This window comes from Trachypithecus francoisi, unplaced genomic scaffold, assembly GCF_009764315.1.
Source record: "Trachypithecus francoisi isolate TF-2019V2 unplaced genomic scaffold, Tfra_2.0 Lachesis_group6, whole genome shotgun sequence".
NCBI lineage: Eukaryota > Metazoa > Chordata > Mammalia > Primates > Cercopithecidae > Trachypithecus > Trachypithecus francoisi.
In genome coordinates this window covers 46,531,968-46,551,355 of record NW_022681471.1, presented here as the reverse complement: position 1 = coordinate 46,551,355, position 19,388 = coordinate 46,531,968, and the positions used below count along the sequence as shown (strand labels likewise).

Genomic DNA, 19,388 nt, shown 5'->3' with positions numbered 1-19,388 from the left:
TAATGTAATAACTAATAAGAAAGAACTTAAATCTGCCATTATGGTTTTTGTTTTTTATATGTCTTACAGCTTTTTAGCTCCATAATTGCTCAGATATTGCCTTATTTTATGCTAAACAGATATATTCTAGTGTATAACTTTAATTCTTTGGTAATTTATATTACTTTATATATTTTATTTGTTTTCTTAGTGGTTGCTGGGATTACAATTAACACCTTAATTTATAACTATCTAGTTTGGATTAATATCAACATATTTACAATTTCAAAAAAATTCTATATAGCTGTGTCTCCTATTTTATAAGGCTATTGCCACATCTTGCATCTTTATTTTATACATTGTGTGTCCATCACCATAGATTTTTAAGTATTGTTTTATGTAGTTGTCTTTTAAATAATATAGGAAAACAGAAGAGTTACAAACCAAAAATACATTAATACAGAATTTTTAATTTTCCTTTGTGGTTATCTTTAATAATTCTTAATTTTTTCTTTCTTTCTTTTTTTTTTTTTTTTTAGGGGAAAGCGCAAACGCAGTCCCCCACTACCACACATTATGCAGTCGAGTTTCCCACATTGGGGGAAATCGCAGGGGTCAGCACATCCGGAGTGCAATGCATAAGCCTCGCCCTGGGAAAACCACCTTCGTGATCATGGTATCTCCCCTGCCAGGTAAGTATGATTCTTAATTTTTTCATAGTTACTGCCTGATTTTTTTTTAATTCAACCTGAACTGTTTAGCATTTTTTGTATGCCAGGTGCACTAAAAAAAACTCCCTCAGGTTTTTTTTTTTTTTTTTTTTTTTTTTTTTTTTTAACTCTGGTACTATCTTAATTTTTACTTCACTTTGAAGGATAGTTTGTTGGATATAAGATTATCGTCAATAATTTTTTGTCTTTTGGTATTTTGAACTTGTCATCACATTGCCTCCTGACCTCCATGTTTTTTGATTAAAACTCTGTTCTTACTCTTATTAAAAAATCCCTTAGAATTGATAATTGCTTTTCTGTTGCTGCTCTCAGGATTCTCTTTGTTATTGTTTTCTGATAATTTGACTATAATATATTTCACTGTTGATCTCTTTCAGTTTATCCTATTTGGGATTCATTAATCTTTTCAGATATGTTGTCATATCTTTCATCATATTGAAGAATTTTCAGTTATTGTGTCTTCAAATATTCTTTCTGTCCCTTTTACCCCCTCCTCTCTTTTAGGACTCCCATTATACATATTTTGGTATACTTGGTGATGTACTAAAAGACTCAGGCTTTCTTCGTTCTTCATTCTTTTACTTTCTGATTGTTGACTGACCTATATTTAAGTTTGCCATTTTTTTCTGCCTGCTCAAATCTGCTAGTAAATTTCATTTAAGTTACCGTACTTATTGACTCCAAAATGTTAATTGATTTCCCATTTATAATCTCTGTATCTTTACTGATATTCTCTAATCAATGAGACATCATTTGGTTTTCTTTCATTATTATTATGTGGTTTCCTTTAGCTCTTTGAGTATATTTAAAACAGTTACTTCAAAGTCTTTGTGTAGTAATTATAATGCCTGGGTTCCACATTGACAGTTTCTATTAATTCTTTTTTGTCTATAGCATATTGGCTACATTTTCTTAGTTCATTGTCATATATATGTGTGTGTATATATATATATAGTTGAAACCTGAGAATTATCATAATGTGGCAATTTTAGAAATCATATATTCTCCAATTTCCAGGATTTGTAGATGCTGCTTGTTGTAGTTGTTATTGTTTGTTTAATGACTTTTTCTGAACTAATTTTGTGAAGTCTGTGTTTTTTTCATGTACCAATAAAATCTTTGCTCCATTAGCTTAGTAGTCAGCTAGTAAATGGACACAGATTTTTTTATATGCCTGCAACCAAAACAAAAAAGTATTTACAAATGAGCTCATCATATATATTGGTGCCTGTCTTCAATACCCAGCCTGGCCATTCACAACTCTGCTTTAGCTTTCACTTCCTGCTTGCACAAAGCAGGATGGTCAGCTAGAGCTGATTTTTAGGTCCTCAGGAATTTCATGAGAATGTAACCAACCTGGGCATGTGTGTGGACTTATGTATTCCTAGGACTATAACAGAGTTTTGAAAGTCCTTATTCCCAAAGCATGTAATTCCCCAGACTTCCCAAGCTTTTTGGTTAGTTTATTGATTGCTTCAGCTGTTACCTATTTTCTCAGGCAACAGTGACAAAGTGTTTGCCCTTAAATATTTTCAACAAGTGTTCCTTGAGTAGTCACTTCAGCAGTGGCAGAGTTAGGCAAGCCTTTTAGCCTATCTTCTGGGCAGCCACCAAACACGTAAAAGCAAACAACTACAATCTTTTGTGAAAAAGGTCTGTTCTGCTCTCTTTTGTACCACCAGTGTCTCTACTTAGAATGTAGACTGTTGTCTTTGAGGTCACCATCTAGCTGAGCAATGGGATATGGCATCAAGGTAACTTTAAATTCCAAAAACCTCTCTGTTCCCATTCATATTCAACTGATTTTTTCCTGATTAAGCATTCCCCTAGGTGCTACAAGTTTTTGGTTAGTTTTCAGAGTTCAGAAAAAATTGATTGTGACAGGTTTTGCCTGTTTATTAGTTGCCTTTGTGGAGACATGCAACTTTGGAGTTGTATATTCTGCCATTTTCACTCTAAGTGATGAGCTTTACTGAGCCTTTTTGCTTAAATAACCTTTCAGCCCGAGTTTTTCTATTTTGAGTACAGCAATAGTTGGTATTTTAAATCATGCAAGGCCACTACTATGGACAAAACTGTGTCCACACAAAATGTATATGTTGAAATCCTAAGCCCCAAAGTGACCGTATTTGGAGACAGGGATTTTAGGACGTAATTAAGATTAAAGGAGGTCATAATGATGGGATCCTAATCTAATAGGATTGGTGGCCTTATGAAAAGAGGAATAAAGAAGTTTTTATGTCTCTCCATGTACACGCACAGAGAAAAGGCCATGTGGGGACTCAGTGAGAAGGCAGCTGTCTGCAAGCCAGGAAAGGTGTTCTCACCAAAGATCAACCCTGTCAGACCTTGATCTGGGACTTCAGTCCTCCAGAACTGTGAGAAAACACATTTGGGTGGTTTAAGCCACCCAGTCTGTAATATTTTATTATGGCATCCTGAACAGACTAAGACAACCACCAATTGCTGGTCTGTATTGCTTTCTATTTTAAATCTCAAATTAGGTAATTCTTGCTTGTGTGCATCCCTTTTTAGACACACCTTGCTAAATGCAGCAAGTAACAACCAAAACACACTACTGACATTCTGTTATTCAATCTCTCTTCCTAGAGATTCAGGCTTAGTAGGTCTTTTGTCTGACTTCCAAATTGTCACGGATAATAAATTCATCCAGCATTTGTCACTGTACAATTTGGGTATCCATATCTCCAGTTTCCAATGTCAGCTTCCTTACTTCATACAAATTGACTACTAAGGGAAAGCCACACAATGTAGTTTTTAAATTATGGGTGAATTCCACTTCAAAACACCAAATTTCTGTATTCCTCAGCATAGTGTCAGCTGTTGTTTAAAATATACCACAGAGACTCCACCTCTGGGGACAGCGCACAGCTGAAGACCAACAGGGGAAGCAGCGGGGGCCTGTGCAGACGTGAACGACTCTGTCTGACTGCTTTGGGGAGAGCCGTGGATCTCCCAACGTGGAGGTTGAGATTTGAGAACGGACAGACTGCCTGCTCAGGTGGGTCCCTGACCCCTGAGTAGCCTAGCTGGGAGACATCCCCCACTAGGGGCAGTCTCACACCCCACACCTCACAGGGTAGAGTACACTCCTGAGAGGAAGCTTCCAAAGGAAGAATCAGACAGGTACACTCGCTGTTCAGCAATATTCTATCTTCTGCAACCTCTGCTGCTGATACCCAGGCAAACAGGGTCTGGAGTGGACCTCAAGCAATCTCCAACAGACCTATAGCTGAGGGTCCTGACTGTCAGAAGGAAAACTATCAAACAGGAAGGACACCTATACAAAAACCCCATCAGTACGTCACCATCATCAAAGACCAGAGACAGATAAAACCACAAAGATGGGGAAGAAGCAGGGCAGAAAAGCTGGAAATTCAAAAAATAAGAGCGCATCTCCCCCTGCAAAGGAGCGCAGCCCATCGCCAGCAACGAATCAAAGCTGGTCAGAAAATGACTTTGACAAGATGAGAGAAGAAGGCTTCAGTCCATCAAACTTCTCAGAGCTAAAGGAGGAATTACGTACCCAGCGCAAAGAAACTAAAAATCTTAGGGGGCGGAGCAAGATGGCCGAATAGGAACAGCTCCAGTCTCCAATTCCCAGCGCGAGTGACAGAGAAGACCGGTGATTTCTGCATTTTCAACTGAGGTACTGGGGTCATCTCTCTAGGGAGTGCCGGACAATCGGTGCTGGTCAGCTGCTGCAGCCTGACCAGCGTGAGCTGAAGCAGGGCGAGGCATCGCCTCACCTGGAAGCGCAAGGGGGAAGGAAATCCGTTTTCCTAGCCAGGGGAACTGAGACACATACACCTGGAAAATCGGGTAACTCCCACCCCAATACTGCGCTTTAAGGAAACAGGCACACCAGGAAAATATATCCCACACCTGGCCAGGAGGGTCCCACGCCCACGGAGCCTCCCTCACTGCTAACACAGCAGTCTGCGGCGATCTATCCACAAGGTAGCAGCGAGGCTGGGGGAGGGGCGCCCGCCATTGCTGAGGCTTAAGTAGGTAAACAAAGCCGCTGGGAAGCTCGAACTGGGTGGAGCTCACAGCAGCTCAAGGAAGCCTGCCTGTCTCTGTAGACTCCACCTCTGGGGACAGCCCACAGCTGAGGTCCAATAGGGAAAGCAGCGGGGGACGGTGCAGAGGCGAACGACTCTGTCTGACAGCTTTGGGGAGAGCCGTGGATCTCCCAACGTGGAGGTTGAGATCCGAGAACGGACAGACTGCCTGCTCAGGTGGGTCCCTGACCCCTGAGTAGCCTAGCTGGGAGACATGCCCCACTAGGGGCAGTCTCACACCCCACAACTCACAGGGTGGAGTCATCCCTGAGAGGAAACTTCCAAAGGAAGAATCAGACAGGTACACTCGCTGTTCAGCAATATTCTATCTTCGGCAACCTCTGCTGCTGATACCCAGGCAAACAGGGTCTGGATTGGACCTCAAGCAATCTCCAACAGACCAACAGACAGTCCTTCTGACTGTCAGACGGAAAACTATCAAACAGGAAGGACACCTACACCAAAACCCCATCAGTACGTCACCAGCATCAAAGACCAGAGACAGATAAAACCACAAAGATGGGGAAGAAGCAGGGCAGAAAAGCTGGAAATTCAAAAAATAAGAGCGCATCTCCCCCTGCAAAGGAGCGCAGCCCATCGCCAGCAACGGATCAAAGCTGGTCAGAGAATGACTTTGACGAGAGAGAGAAGAAGGCTTCAGTCTATCAACTTCTCAGAGCTAAAGAGGAATTACGTACCCAGCGCAAAGAAACAAAAAATCTTGAAAAAAGAGTGGAAGAATTGACAGCTAGACTAATTAATGCAGAGAAGATCATAAACGAAATGACAGAGATGAAAACCATGACACGAGAAATACGTGACAAATGCACAAGCTTCAGTAACCGACTCGATCAACTGGAAGAAAGAGTATCAGCGATTGAGGATCAAATGAATGAAATGAAGCGAGAAGAGAAACCAAAAGAAAAAAAGAAGAAAAAGAAATGAACAAAGCCTGCAAGAAGTATGGGATTATGTGAAAAGACCAAATCTACGTCTGATTGGGGTGCCTGAAAGTGAGGGGGAAAATGGAACCAAGTTGGAAAACACTCTTCAGGATATCATCCAGGAGAACTTCCCCAACCTAGTAGGGCAGGCCAACATTCAAATTCAGGAAATACAGAGAACGCCACAAAGATACTCCTCCAGAAGAGCAACTCCAAGACACATAATTGCCAGATTCACCAAAGTTGAAATGAAGGAAAAAATCTTAAGGGCAGCCAGAGAGAAAGGTCGGTTACCCACAAAGGGAAGCCCATCAGACTAACAGCAGATCTCTCGGCAGCAGAAACTCTACAAGCCAGAAGAGAGTGGGGGCCAATATTCAACGTTCTTAAAGAAAAGAATTTTCAACCCAAAGAATTCATATCCAGCCAAACTAAGTTTCATCAGTGAAGGAGAAATAAAATCCTTTACAGATAAGCAAATGCTTAGAGATTTTGTCACCACCAGGCCTGCCTTACCAGAGACCCTGAAGGAAGCCCTAAACATGGAAAGGAACAACCGGTACCAGCCATTGCAAAAACATGCCAAAATGTAAAGACCATCGAGGCCAGGAAGAAACTGCATCAACTAACGAGCAAAATGACCAGTTAATATCATAATGACAGGATCAAGTTCACACATAACAATATTAACCTTAAATGTCAATGGACTAAATGCTCCAATTAAAAGACACAGACTGGCAAACTGGATAAAGAGTCAAGACCCATCAGTCTGCTGTATTCAGGAGACCCATCTCACATGCAGAGACATACATAGGCTCAAAATAAAGGGATGGAGGAAGATCTACCAAGCAAATGGAGAAAAAAAAAAAAGCAGGGGTTGCAATCCTAGTCTCTGATAAAACAGACTTTAAACCATCAAAGATCAAAAGAGACAAAGAAGGCCATTACATAATGGTAAAGGGATCAATTCAACAGGAAGAGCTAACTCTCCTAAATATATATGCACCCAATACAGGAGCACCCAGATTCATAAAGCAAGTCCTTAGAGACTTACAAAGAGACTTAGACTCCCATACAATAATAATGGGAGACTTCAACACTCCACTGTCAACATTAGACAGATCAACGAGACAGAAAGTTAACAAGGATATCCAGGAATTGAACTCATCTCTGCACCAAGCGGACCTAAAAGACATCTATAGAACTCTCCACCCCAAATCAACAGATTATACATTCTTCTCAGCACCACATCGCACTTATTCCAAAATTGACCACATAATTGGAAGTAAAGCACTCCTCAGCAAATGTCAAAGAACAGAAATTATAACAAACTGTCTCTCAGACCACAGTGCAATCAAACTAGAACTCAGGACTAAGAAACTCATCAAAAACCGCTCAACTACATGGAAACCGAACAACCTGCTCCTGAATGACTACTGGGTACATAACGAAATGAAAGCAGAAATAAAGATGTTCTTTGAAACCAATGAGAACAAAGATACAACATACCAGAATCTCTGGGACACATTTAAAGCAGTGTGTAGAGGGAAATTTATAGCACTAAATGCCCACAAGAGAAAGCAGGAAAGATCTAAAATTGACACTCTAACATCACAATTAAAAGAACTAGAGAGGCAAGAGCAAACACATTCAAAAGCTAGCAGAAGGCAAGAAATGACTAAGATCAGAGCAGAAGTGAAGGAGATAGAGACACAAAAAACCCTCCACAAAATCAATGAATCCAGGAGTTGGATTTTTAAAAAGATCAACAAAATTGACAGACCGCTGACAAGACTAATAAAGAAGAAAAGAGAGAGGAATCAAATAGACACAATAAAAAATGATAAAGGGGATATCACCACCGACCCCACAGAAATACAAACAACCATCCGAGAATACTATAAACACCTCTATGCAAATCAACTAGAAAATCTAGAAGAAATGGATAATTTCCTGGACACTTACACTCTCCCAAGACTAAACCAGGAAGAAGTTGAATCCCTGAATAGACCAATAGCGGCTCTGAAATTGAGGCAACAATTAATATCCTACCCACCAAAAAAAGACCAGGACCAGATGGATTCACAGCTGAATTCTACCAGAGGTACAAGGAGGAGCTGGTACCATTCCTTCTGAAACTGTTCCAATCAATAGAAAAAGAGGGAATTCTCCCTAACTCATTTTATGAGGCCAACATCATCCTGATACCAAAGCCTGGCAGAGACACAACAAAAAAAGAGAATTTTAGACCAATATCCCTGATGAACATCGATGCAAAAATCCTCAATAAAATACTGGCAAACCAGATTCAGCAGCACATCAAAAAGCTTATCCACCATGATCAAGTGGGCTTCATCCTGGGATGCAAGGCTGGTTCAACATTCGCAAATCAATAAACGTAATCCAGCATATAAACAGAACCAAAGACAAGAACCACATGATTATCTCAATAGATGCAGAAAAGGCCTTTGACAAAATTCAACAGCCTTACATGCTAAAAACGCTCAATAAATTTGGTATTGATGGAACGTACCTCAAAATAATAAGAGCTATTTATGACAAACCCACAGCTAATATACTGAATGGGCAAAAACTGGAAAAATTCCCTTTGAAAACTGGCACAAGACAGGGATGCCCTCTCTCACCACTCCTATTCAACATAGTGTTGGAAGTTCTGGCTAGGGCAATCAGGCAAGAGAAAGAAATCAAGGGTCTCCGGTTAGGAAAAGAAGAAGTCAAATTGTCCCTGTTTGCAGATGACATGATTGTATATTTAGAAAACCCCATTGTCTCAGCCCAAAATCTCCTTAAGCTGATAAGCAACTTCAGCAAAGTCTCAGGATACAAAATTAATGTGCAAAAATCACAAGCATTCTTATACACCAGTAACAGACAAGCAGAGAGCCAAATCAGGAATGAACTTCCATTCACAATTGCTTCAAAGAGAATAAAATACCTAGGAATCCAACTTACAAGGGATGTAAAGGACCTCTTCAAGGAGAACTAAAAACCACTGCTCAGTGAAATCAAAGAGGACACAAACAAATGGAAGAACATACCATGCTCATGGATAGGAAGAATCAATATCGTGAAAATGGCTATACTGCCCAAGGTTATTTATAGATTCAATGCCATCCCCATCAAGCTACCAATGACTTTCTTCACAGAATTGGAAAAAACGGCTTTAAAGTTCATATGGAAAAAAAGGAGCCCGCATTGCCAAGACAATCCTAAGTCAAAAGGACAAAGCTGGAGGCGTCACGCTACCTGACTTCAAACTATACTACAAGGCTACAGTAACCAAAACAGCATGATACTGGTACCAAAACAGAGATATAGACCAATGGAACAGAACAGAGTCCTCAGAAATAATACCACACATCTACAGCCATCTGATCTTTGACAAACCTGAGAGAAACAAGAAATGGGGAAAGGATTCCCTATTCAATAAATGGTGGTGGGAAAATTTGGCTAGCCATAATTAGAAAGCTGAAACTGGATCCTTTCCTTACCCCTTATACGAAGATTAATTCAAGATGGATCAGAGACTTAAATGTTAGACCTAAAACCATAAAAGCCCTAGAAGAAAACCTAGGTAATAAGATTCAGGACAGAGGCATGGGCAAGGACTTCATGTCTAAAACACCAAAAGCAACGGCAGCAAAAGCCAAAATTGACAAATGGGATCTAATTAAACTAAAGAGCTTCTGCACAGCAAAAGAAACTACCATCAGAGTGAACAGGCAACCTACAGAATGGGAGAAAATTTTTGCAACCTACTCATCTGACAAAGGGCTAATATCCAGAATCTACAAAGAACTCAAACAAATATACAAAAAAAAACAAACAACCCCATCAAAAAGTGGGCAAAGGATATGAACAGACATTTCTCAAAAGAAGACATCCATACAGCCAACAGACACATGAAAAAATGCTCTTCATCACTCGCCATCAGAGAAATGCAAATCAAAACCACAATGAGATACCATCTCACACCATTAGAATGGCAATCATTAAGAAGTCAGGAAACAACAGGTGTTGGAGAGGATGTGGAGAAATAGGAACACTTTTACCCTGTTGGTGGGATTGTAAACTAGTTCAACCATTATGGAAAACAGTATGGCAATTCCTCAAGGATCTAGAACTAAATGTACCATATGACCCAGCCATCCCACTACTGGGTATATACCCAAAGATTATAAATTATTCTACTACAAAGACACATGCACACGTATGTTTATCGCAGCACTATTCACAATAGCAAAGACTTGGAATCAACCCAAATGTCCATCAGTGACAGACTGGATTAAGAAAATGTGGCACATATACACCATGGAATACTATGCAGCCATAAGAAAGGATGAGTTTGCATCCTTTGTAGGGACATGGATGCAGCTGGAAACCATCATTCTCAGCAAACTATCACAAGAGAGAAAACCAAACACCGCATGTTCTCACTCATAGGTGGGAACTGAACAATGAGATCACTTGGAGTTGGGAGAAGGGGAACATCACACACTGGGGCCTATCATGGGGAGGGGGGAGGAGGGAGGGATTGCATTGGGGAGTTATACATGATATAAATGATGAATTGATGGGTGCTGACGAGTTGATGGGTGCAGCACACCAACATGGCATAGGTATACATATGTAACAAACCTGCACGTTATGCACATGTACCCTAGAACTTAAAGTATATAAAAAAATAAAATAAAATAAAATATAAAAAAAAAAAACTTAGTGAAGACAAAAATAAAAAATAAATTAAAAAATACCACAATATTTCTGTGACTTAGAGCAATAAAAGTTAAATTTTCACTTATGTAACAGTATAATGTAGGTATTCCCAGACAGAAGGTAACTTTCTTCCACCTGATGATTCAGAGAAAACAAAATCTTGTGCATGATGCTGGCATCCTGAGCAGACTAAGACAGCCACCAATTGCTGGACTCCATTGTTGGATTTTCTTAGGAGAGACCTCTTCCAAGAAAGAGAAACTGGAGATGGCATACTAGCTTCATAAAATCCATGGTCCAGAAGTGACATGCAGTACTGACTTACTTTATAGGTACAGTGTTCATAAGACCTAGAACTCATGAGAGTCTTAATGGCCCAAAAATAAAGTTTTAATTTTAATTTCTGTTAAAAACAGAAGAAAAATATGAACATAATAATAACAAACATATAATTTTAGATTAAGCCAGGATTATATGCACCTGTATATCAATGTAGTCATAAAATATATTTTTATGGGCGGGACGCAGTGGCTCATGCCTGTAATCCCAGCACTTTTGGAGGCCGAGGTTTGTGGATCACCTGAGGTCAGGAGTTTGAGACCAGCCTCGCCAACATGGTGAAACTCCATCTCTACCAAAAATACAAAAATTAGCCAGGTGTGGTGGTGCATGCCTGTAGTCCCAGCTCCTCAGGAGGCTGAGGCAGGAGAATGGCTTGAACCCTGCCTCAAGGAGATGGAGGTTGCAGTGAGCCAAGATTGCGCCACTGCACTCCAACCTGGGTGACAGAGCAAAACTCCCTCTCAAAATATTATATATATATATATATGGAGGAAAATGGCCATGAAGTCAGAATACCTAGGGTCTTTGCAAATCACTATGTGGTCTTGTGATATTTTGGCTCATAGTTTTTGGGTGGGTACTGTGTCTGTTTCTGATGGCGGCTGTAACAAATTACCACAAACTTATTGGCTTACAACAACTGAAATGTATTTTTTTGTTACAATTCTGGAGGTCAGAAATCCAAAGGAGATTTATTGGACTGAAACCAAGATGTCAGCAGGGCTGTGCTCTCTCTGGAGGCTATGGAAAGAATTTATTTCCTTGCCTTTTCCAACTTCTAGTACTGCATCCTCTGCATTATTTGGCTTTGAGCCTCTTTCTCCATCTTCAAAGCCAGCAAGATAGCATCTTCCAATCTCTCTCTGCCTCCCTGTTAAAGGAACACTTGTAATTGCATTTAGGACCCACTTGGATAATCCAGGATAATGTCCTCATCTAAAGAGACTTAACTTTCTTTATCTGCAAGGTCCCTTTTGCATGTAAATTAAAATTCCCAAATTCTGTAGATTAGGAAGTAATTATGAGGACCATTATTCAGTCTATCACAAGAAACAATCACATTGCTCCATTTAACTGCATGGATGTGGATGGAAAATGTAGCCCCTCCTTGGACTGCCACTTCCCAGAGACAATCCTTCACTATGGAGTAGAAATAGGACAGCTAGCTGACTCTGCCACGCTCCTCCATAGGATTTTCATAAAATTAATTGTGATAATACATATAAAATGCTTAGCATAGTGAGTGGCACATAATTAAAACCTGATATAGCATATCATCTATTATTCTGGTCACTCCTACTGTTCATTTGTATTATTTCTCTCCCACTACCTCTTATCCACTTTTTCCTGTAATGCTTTGTTCTTGACTCTTGGGGCAAGGGTTAATATTGGGAAATACTTTTCAAAACACACTCTTGTTGCCCACATTGGGTGATCTTGCCTCAGCGTGGTATATCACTTTCTCAGACTGCTTAATTAACCCCATCTGTCAAGGAATTTGGGAACATTTTCTAAGAACCGGATTCAAAAGCACTGTGAAGGCATCACACAAAGTCAAGTCAAGGTGATTCCTCAGAAAGGATATAATTTACCTTATTCATTAACTCAGGTTGAGTTATCTATACACCAAGAGGCCTTCCACCAGTGGTCAGTAAAACCTTTGTGTCCTTCTTGTAGAACCTTAGTCCTAATTACCCAAGATCTGATTATTAGTTCCAAAGTCACCTTTACCCTGATGTCCTAAGAGGCCTTGAGTTTTTCACCCAAATACCCTCCTGGTAGCTTCTCTGATAGCTCAGTGTCTAAGGCACATGTACACAACAGTGTTGACTATGATCTATAATGCATCTTTTATCAGGACAGGTCTATTATCTTTGAAAAGCCTTTGTTTTTATCTAAGGACCCTCTCCTTTTGGTTATGAGTCTCAGGCATGGTGTCTACTGAGGTATTTCCTTAATCTCAGTTCTTGAGGATAGCATATGTTCCCACATTCCAGGAAGCATCAGACTGTATGCATAAATTGCTTTTGTGTAATACCCACTGTGGGCAGCAGAGGTTAGCAGATACACCAGTCTTTGAGGAAGAAACCTATAACTTATTCCTACCCTGCTTCCTTTACCTGCCTTGGCTGAGTTCCAGGTGGAGAGGACAAAAGAGACTCCAGATAAGTCTAGGGACTTTGCTTTAATTCCAGAATGTCATCCTGGAAATTTAAAACCTGTGTGGATAAGCCACACATCCAATACAGTGTTTCAAAAGAGTAGCAATGGCTGAGAGAAGTATTGAGGTGCATGTACATTAGAACAACCTCATAAAAATGCTGGCATCCCTATGTGGTATGGTCTCCATGTCTCTAGGGGAGGGGATTCCTCAGAGGTTGAAGGAGAGCCAGAGTATTGACAGAAAACTTGATATTGGCGTCAGGACAATGCCATAAGGGGGCCTCTATGAATTAAAGATCATGGCAGGACAGGAACCAACTGAGCCAATGCCAGCAGAAATGGGTAGCAGCCAGCATGGAAAGGAAATAGCAGCAGAAGTCAATGTGGACAGGGGCTACCCACTTTGGACAAAAAGTCTCTCCCTTGACATGAAGGCAATACATGAGCAAGTCCCCTCCTTCTATGTTACTTAAATCATTGTGAGGGTTGGGAAGTAGGAAAAAGGTGGGAGAAATCCTTGAATGTGGCAATGTATCATCCAAAAGAGAGAGGAAGAGTTCATAAATGACTAACTTTGCCTTGAAATAACTAGATACACTGATATGCTATTAAAAGGGTTGTGTGGTCAAGAGCGAAGTACAGTGCAGTTATAGGAAAATAAAGTAATATTTTTTAAACTTCCATAAGCTACTTCAGGGAGATGTCCCCAAACTAAGGTTGCTCGAGACAAACATATGTGGAGAAAGAGAGAGAGAGAGAGAGAGATTTATTTTAAAGAACTGCCTTACGCAATTGTGTGGTAGGCAAATCTGAAATCAGCAGGGCTGGCAAGGTGGAGACCCAGGAAAGAGTTCCTCAATCTTTTCTCTTAAGGCCTTCAACTGATTAGATAAGGGCCACTCACATTATGAGGGGTAATATGCTGTACTCAAATTCTACTGATTTAAGTGTTAATCACATGTAAATAATAACTTCACAGCAACATCTACACTGGTATTTAACAACAACAACAAAAAAAACCAGTATCATAGTCAAGTTGACAAAAAATTAGCCAACATACTCACTGTAAGAGAGAAGAATTTCAGAGAACTACATGTGAAAGTTATTTGGCCTCAGAAAATACAGTCACATTTGTTTTGTATGCTATAATCCATCACCTTTTCCAAGGCAGAAGCTATATGCAAAGCAGGCAATGATCTGCTGACCTCTGATCAGAACCAGGACAGATCTTTCAAGGATGTAACCCCCTGGAACAAGGAGAGAAGCCGTGACTTACATGACCTTCCAGAGGAGCATGCTGCTTTCACCAAGTCTGTAGCTGCTAGGGACTTACTTTTGTTCCTTAATTGCCTTATGAAATGGATGAATGCAAGTTAATAGTAACAGGAGTACCACAGGTGCTATTCCAAGATGACAGAGGACAAACAACTAGTTTTATGCCATTCCTTGTAATATGTATTAGACACAAAAGGTAACAAGGGCAACCCAATTTTTTCTCTTCAGGACTACCTGTGAGCCTTGGCTGCACCTTAGAATCACCTAGGAGACTTAAAAAATATTCATGTCTGGACCCTACCTCTTGTTATTCTGATTAATTCTCTTAAATTACTCACTTTTTCTTTTTCTTTTTTTTTTTTTTTTTTGACAGAATCTCACTCTGTCGCCAGGTCGGAATGCAGTGGCACAATCTCAGCTCACTGCAACCTCCGCTTCCTGGGTAAAAGTCATTCTCCTGCCTCAGCCTCCCAAGTAGCTGGGAGTACAGGCGTGTGACACCATGCCCAGCTAATTTGTGTATTTTTAGTAGAGACTGGCTTTTGCCACATTGGCCAGGTTGGTCTCAAACTCCTGACCTCAGGTGATCCACTCGCCTTGGCCTCCCAAAGTGCTAGGATTATAGGCATGAGCCACTGAACCCGGCCTAAATTACTCACCTTATTGTGAGATAGTTCCTCATACAATTTTTAATATAGAAGTAGCAACATGTGAGCAAATAGATTATTAAAATGGGTTGTTATTAGTGCTATAAAAATAAATGTCAGGGAGAAAAACCTGTGGGCATAGCTAGACAAGAGTTTTTTTTTTTTTTTTTTTGACGAGAGTTATTGAGTTTTCTTGAGGGAATCATTCACCAGAAAGGTTATATTTAAACTGAATTTTCTTTCTTAAGGCTTAAAAATTTCAAGCCTGCAGAGAAGTACTGAGAATAATATAACCACACCCAGATATTTTATTTTATTCCTTAAGAAATAAATAAAAATGAAACAAACAATTATAGATGTAGTTGACTTCCTCTTTATTCCTTTACTCAATCTCATCATCACCTGCCTTCCCCTAGAAGCATTAACATAAATCTGATGCATGTATTTCCAGTTCACATTTTTATACTTTTACTTCATATATATGTATTCATGAATTGTTTAGGTATTATTTTTAAAAATATTTTTGAATTAAAATTGGCAAATAAATATAGATTTATAGTATATAATGCAATGTTCTGACATATATATGCATTGTGAAATGAGTACAACCAAACTAATTAATATATTCATCATTTCACATAGCTATCATTTTTTTGTGGCAAGAACATTTAAAATTTACTCTTTTAGCAATGTTCCAGTATACAATTCATTATTGTTAACTATAGTCACCATACTGTACAAGAGCTCTCCAGAACTACTTAAGTATTCTTTTGTATGGCTTTTTAAGTGATGTAAATAGTGTCATACTTTGTTTTGTTCTTCAACTTTGTTCTTACAAGGTTGTCAGAGGCACTTGAATCAGAGCATCTCCATCTTGAATAGGGGGCTGAGTAAAATGAGGCTGAGACCTATTGGGCTGTATTCCAGGAAGTTAGGCATTCTCAGTCACAGGATGAGACAGGAAGTAGGCACAAGATACAGGTCACAAAGACCTTGCTAATAGAACAGCACGCAGTAAAGAAGCTGGCCAAAACCCGCCAAAACCAAGATGGTGACAAAAGTGACCTCTGGTCTTCCTCACTGCTCATTATACGCTAATTATAATGTATTAACATGTGAAAGGACACTCTCACCAGGTCATGACAGTTTACAGATTCCATGGCAACATTTGGAAGTTACCCTATATGCTCTAAAAAGGGGAGGAACGCTCAGCTTCAAGGGAATTCACCATCCCTTTCCCAGAAAACTCATGAATAATCCACAGCTTGTTTAGCATATAATCAAGAAATAACAATAACTATAAGCAGCTGAGCGGACAGGCTGCTGCTCTGCCTATGGGGTAGCCATTATTTGTTACTTTACTTTCTTAATAAACTTGCTGTTGCTTTGCATTGTGAACTCGCCCCAAATTCTTTCTTGAGCGAGGTCCAAGAACACTTTCTTGAGATTTGGATCGGGGCCCTTTTCCAGTAACAAAGTAACATTATTTTCTGAGTTTTTTGAGATATATTCATATCTAGACATGTAGTTCTAATTTAGCAATTTGGGTGCTCAAACAATATTCCATCATATGAACATTGCTATTATACAATTTAGTCATAAATTCCTTTATTGGTGGATATTTCAGTTTTTGCAGCTTTCCCTTACAGCATTGTTGCCATGAACTTCCTGGTACATGTCTCTAAGTATACACTTGCAAGTGTTTCCTAAGACCGTAGTTCTCAATGGGTTCTACATATTCGAATGACATCGAAAAATTGTAAAGAATGCATAAATATTTCTCATTTCATGTAGATGGAATAGTTTGTGGTAGGTCAATGCTCCTATAAAGAACACCTAGAAAAGTCAGATAGATTACTAAAATCTAGTTTTAAATGTATCTGAAAACTGCAGAAGCAATTAGGATAAAAGGGAAAAAGATTCCAGAGAAAAAATTCTTTCCAAGCTATATTGAGAATCTGTAATTTGTTGTCCCCACCCCGCAACCACAACCACCCCAGGAAGATTTTGCCAGTTCCAGCCGAGGACAGCACCTGGGGAATCAATAATCCATGTGAGCTTTTGGTGTTCACAGGAAAATGAGTGACAAATTCAAAGACACGGGGGAACTCAAACACACAGCCAGAACCTTGCTCGAGGCATTTGCTGATTTTCAAAGTTGTACAGGACTGGAGGCTAAATATAAGTAGAGATGTCCTCCGAAAAGCAGAACGGAATTTCATATACTCAAGGCTACTCCGAAGTCTTTGTCTTCTACGACTCTGTAGAGACAAAGACTTCCCCAGGGAGAGTCTTAGGAGACACAGACTTCCCATGGTAGGAGACAAAGACACTCCAGGGGAAGTGGCTAGGAACCCAAATGGAAAGATTTGGAAATCTTAAAGGGAGTGCTGAATTTTCAACAGCTTTGCCAGGGGAAAATTGCCAGTCAAGCAGAATGCATTTAGATGCTGACAATCCAGATTCAGGCAAAGATAGAGGGATGTATATGGAAGTTGATTATATGCACACCCTATCACTCAGCAATTCCATCCCGTGGTTTATACCCATAAGGAAAACATACATTTATTCACTAGGAGACCTGCTTAAGAATGCTTAGAGAGATATTATTTATAAAAGTCCATAAACTAGAGATTGCCTAAGTATTCATCAACATTAGAAGGGACAGACAAAATGTGTTTTCATAAAACAAAATACCATATAACGATGAGACTGAAAACTCTGTAACTATAAGCAATCATCCAGTGTTAAGTGGAAAGCAGAAAAACACAAAAAGAGTATAAATTATATGATTTAATGTATCTGTATTTATTTGTTTATTTATTTATTTTTGAGACAGAGTCGCTCTTTGTTGCCCAGGCTGGAGTACAGTAGCGCAACCTCCGCACACTGCAAGCTCTGCCTTCCGGGTTCATGCCATTCTCCTGCCTCAGCCTCCCTAGTAACTGGGACTACAGGCACCCGCCACCACACCCGGCTAATTTTTTTGTATTTTTTAGTAGAGATGGTGTTTCACCATGTTAGCCAGGATGGTCTCTATCTCTTGACCTCGTGACTTGCCCACCTCAGCCTCCCAAAGTGCTGGGATTACAGGCATGAGCCACTGTGCTTGGTCTATTTAATTTATACAAAGATTTAAAAACAGGTAAAGTAATTTGTGATGTTAGGAATTAGGATAATTACACTTGGGAGGTTGCTAAGCATAAGGTGGCATGAAAGGGGCTTCTGGGTCATAGATAATGTTCTCTTTCTTGATCTGAGTGCTGATTACATGGATATGTTATCTTCGTTAAAATTTATTGAGCTAAATACTTATGACTTGTGTACATTTTGTATGCATAGTATACTACAATAGAAAGATAAAAATTAAGATAAACAGAACAACCAACTAACTAATAAACACATATGCACAGGCCCCACATCCAGGGATATGTTTTCAATTAGTCTTTGGAGGTCCAGTTACCAGCACTTCCCATAGGTTTATTGGGTAATATTATTTTTTCATTAGCACTGGTTTCTCCAATTTTTGCCCATTTTTTCTCTTAGATTATATGTCATTTTCTTATTGCTTTTGTTGGCATTTATTATATCACTAATCATGTGACTGGTATACTTATTGCAAATATCTTATTCTTGTCTATAACTATATTTTCACTTTGTTTTTAAGGTATATTTTGTCAATTATTGAGGTTAAATTTTCCAGTATTCTTCTGTATGTGTTTTACTTTTGTTATTATTTCAAAAATCCTTCCCCATTTATTATTTTACAAGATATGCTATTAATACTTTTAAAGTTTACGTTTTACATTTAAATCTCGAATCCATCATGAATTTATTCTAGTATGTGGCAAAATGTAGGGTTCTCATATTTTTTTCTACACTGCCAGTATAGATGTAATCATCACTTCCCCAAAGATTTGTTACTCCAATTCCATCATATATCAAATTGGTTTACAGTTGGGCAAAGTCATGTAACACAAGCCTATTTTATAATAAAGTGTTGGATACCTCATGTAATTTATTAAATACTGTACTGAAAGTGAAAAACAGAATTGTTTCACACCATCATACCGTTAAAAAATTGTAAATCAGACCATCATAAGTCAGGGACCATCCTTAGTAGCACTTGGAAGTTGCTGTCATAAAAGAGCATCAGAAAGGCATGAGGAAGGCTTACATAAAGCACCAGCTCAGAGGTGATACTTTAAAAAACTGGATTCCTTCTTCCACGGCACAGTATACTAACTTAAATCAGAGATCACTATATGATGGTGTGCTCCCAATAGGAAGAATTCATGAGTCAGGAAGCAATTGATGGAAAATGGAGTGACCACACTCACATTACTCTCAATGACCCACTGGGGAAATTTGCAACCTGTCCCTACAATTCTGGGATTTGTAGGGTTGCAAGTCATGATCACCAAAGGAAAAACACTTCTGCCATGAAATTCAGCAAGTGTCCCATTGAATTGTAAGCTACGGATG

General features: G+C 39.4%; 1 non-coding gene across 1 annotated transcript; it reads right to left on the bottom strand.

Annotated features, from left to right (window-relative positions):
* Positions 1 to 515: 515 nt before the first annotated feature.
* LOC117078695 lies at positions 516 to 679 on the bottom strand. Its single transcript, XR_004435123.1, has one exon. It is a non-coding gene; the product is annotated as a U1 spliceosomal RNA (small nuclear RNA).
* Positions 680 to 19,388: the final 18,709 nt, after the last annotated feature.